Here is a 3,425-nt window from a genome sequence, read left to right on the forward strand (position 1 = left end):
TATTTATTTATTTTTTTTAATGAGACAGTGTCTCACTCTGTTGCCCAAGCTGAGGTGCAGTGGTGTGATCGAAGCTCACTGCACCCTCCACCTCCCAATCTCAAGCGATCCTCCTGCCTCAGTCTCCCAAGTAGCTGGGACTACAGAATGCCTGGTTGATTTTTGTATTTTTTATAGAGACAGGGTTTTGCCATGTTTCCCCACCTATTCTTGAAGTCCTGGACTCAAGCAATCCTCCCATCTCAGCCTCCTAAAGTGCCTGGATTACCAGCGTGAACCTCCTCACCCAGCTCATCTAAAGTCTTAATCACTTACTAAATTACAGCTGTTACCCAGAACTCTCACCTGTCTTCCGTTCCTACCTTCCAGGGCATCCTAAGATTGTTCCCATTTTCATTTCCTCTTTGAAAACATCTCCTGTCTCTGCTTACATGTCCTAGACCACCTACCTCCAAATCTAGTATCCTTTATGCCACCAGGTAATCCCAATACTGTCACTTCAGTCATGACTGCAAGATTTTTCTTACAGATTCATCTCATCTTGCATTGGTACACAGGTTTGTTGCACCCCCCCAATATCCATTCTCTCCCTCCTTAATTTTCAGATGGAACATGGCTGCCTAGACTGCAATTCACAGCCTCTCTTGCAGTGAGAAATTGTCCTGGAACAGGCTGGGCACGGCAGCTCACATCTGTAATCCCAGCACTTTGGGAAGCGAAGGTAGGTGGATCACCTGAGGTCAGGAGTTCGAGACCAGCCTAACCAACATGGGGAAACCCTGTCTCTACTAAAAATACAAAATTAGCCGGGCGTGGTGGCACATACGTGTCATCCCAGCTACTCAGGAGGCTGAGGCAGGAGAATTGCTTGAACCCAGGAGGCAGAGGTTGCAGTGAGCCAAGATGGGGCCATCACATTCCAACCTAGGCAACAAGAGTGAAACTCCATCTCAAAAGAAAAGAAAAAAGAGAAATTGTTCTGGAACAAAGAGCTGCAACCAAAACTATTGTGTACATTGTCTGAAAATGTCCTTTAAAAAGGGTTATGGGCACTGTTTTTTACTCCTTCCTATTTCCTACTGTGTAGAATACGGGTGTGCAGTCTGAAGCTTGAGCAGCCAGCTTGGATTGTGAGGCTGTGTGCTAAGCACATCAGAGCATTAAAACTAGAGGTGTTGGCCCAGCGTGGTGGCTCACACCTGTAATGCCAGCACTTTGGGAGGCCAAGGCAGATAGATCATCTGAGGTCAGGAGTTTGAGACCAGCCTGGCCAACATGGTGAAACCCTGTCTTTACTAAAAATATGAAAATTAGCTGGGCATGGTATTGCGCACCTGTAGTCCCAGCTACTTGGGAGGCTGAGGCAGGAGAATCGCTTGAACCAGGGAGATGGAGGTTGCAGTGAGCCGAGATCACATCATTGCACTCCAATCTGGCCAACAAGAGCAAAACTCTATCTCAAAAAAAAAAAAAAACTAGAGGTCTTGGGCACAGTGGTACATGCCTATAATCCCAGCACTTTGGGAGGCTGAGGTGGGCAGATCACTTGAGGCCAGGCGTTCAAGACCAGCCTGGCCAACATGATGAAACCCCATCTCTACTAGAAAAAAATTTTTTTTAAATACAAAAAATTAGCCAGGTGTGTTGGCACACACCTGTAATGCCAGCTACTGGAGGGCAAAAGTGGGAGGATCACTTGAGCGTGGGAAGTGGAGGTTATAGTGGGCCAAGACCACATCACTGCTCTCCAGCCTCAGCTATAGAGCGAGACTCTGTCTCAAAAAACAACAAGAAAACTAGAGGCATCTTGAGTCTCTGATGATTAGGGAACTCCATACTGGCCCTAGAATGACCATGTGAATTCTGTTATTTGAGTGAGAAACTAAACTACCACTTTTAAGCCCTCCCCTCCCCCTGCCTTTTTTTGAGACAGTGTCTTGCTCTGTTGCCCAGGCTGGAGTGCAGTGGCATGGTCTCAGTTCACTGCAACTTCCACCTCCTGGGTTCGAACGATTCTCCTGCCTCAGCCTCCCAAGTAGCTGGGACTACAGGCACCTGCCACCACGCCCGGCTAGTTTTTTGTATTTTTAGTAGAGACAGGGTTTCACCGCGTTGGCCAGGCTGGTCTTGAACTCCTGACCTTGTGATCTGCCAGCCTCAGCCTCTCAAAGTGCTGGGATTACAGGCATGAGCCACCGCACCTGGCCTCCCCACTATTAGTTTTTTAAATATTTGTAGCCATCTGTACATTCTAACATATGGAAATTATAAAGTTGACTTGCATGTAAATCTAATTCACCTAGGCCCATCCCAAAGTCATCAGGCCCAGGGTGGGCCTTGGAGAGAGAACAGATAAAGGGTAGGGAATTCTACTGACTCAAAACCCTTCCGACCAGTTTTCACGGGCTTACCAGATTCCCTTAGTGCCGCAGAAAACATCTCATAATAGCTTTAGTGTCCAGAGGCAGAAAATGCTATAATATTTTGTAACATTTTTTGCATAACTGTACTATTCTTGCAAGAATAGTAGAGGGAGTTCCCATACAACCTTCACCCACATTCCCCAAATGTTAATATTTTTATCACATTTGCTTTATCATTCTCACTATATTTTTTTCTGAAACATTTGAGAGTAAGTTGCAGACATACCGCCCCTTTACCTCCAAACACTTTTTTTTTCTTGAGATAGGGCCTTGCTCTGTTGCCCAGGCTTGAGTGCAGTGGTATGATCATAGCTCACTGCAGCCTCAGCCTCCTGGGCTCCAGCAATTTTCCCACTTCAGCCTCCCAAGAAGCTGGGAGTACAGGCGGGTGCAACCACGCCCAGATAAGTTTTGTTTTTTGTTTTTTGGGGTTCTTTTTGCATAGAAGAACTCTCACTATGTTGCCCTGGCTAGTCTCGAGCTCCTGAGCTCTCAAACTCTGGCCGTGGCCTCCCAGAGCACTGGGTTTATAGGCATGAGCCACCACATCCAGCCTCTAAACACTAAACAAGGAATTCTGTGGGAACATAACCACAGTAAGATTATTAAAATCAGAAAATTCCCCTTCATACAATACTATTCGCTAACCTATAGACTTCTTTCAGATTTTGCCAATTACCCCAATCGTGTTATTTTTTAAAAATTTCAGATCACCTGTTGCATTCTGTGGTCATGTCTTTTTGGTCCTGTTCAACTTGGAAAGATTTCTCAGGCTGGCCCTGACTTTCACAACCTTAATTTATGTATATATATATACATATATTATTGCATTTTAGGACATTTTTGAGGAGTCAGTTGTTCTGCAGAATGTCCCTGAGTTTGGGAACATCTGTTGCTTTTCTCAGGACTAGATTCCGTTTGTGCATTTGGGGCAGGAATACGCCGGAAGTAACTCTGTTCTCTTCTCAGCACATCACAGCAGGAGACCTGTGACGTCAGTGT

This window comes from Cebus imitator, unplaced genomic scaffold (genome assembly GCF_001604975.1).
Source record: "Cebus imitator isolate Cc_AM_T3 unplaced genomic scaffold, Cebus_imitator-1.0 Scaffold148, whole genome shotgun sequence".
NCBI lineage: Eukaryota > Metazoa > Chordata > Mammalia > Primates > Cebidae > Cebus > Cebus imitator.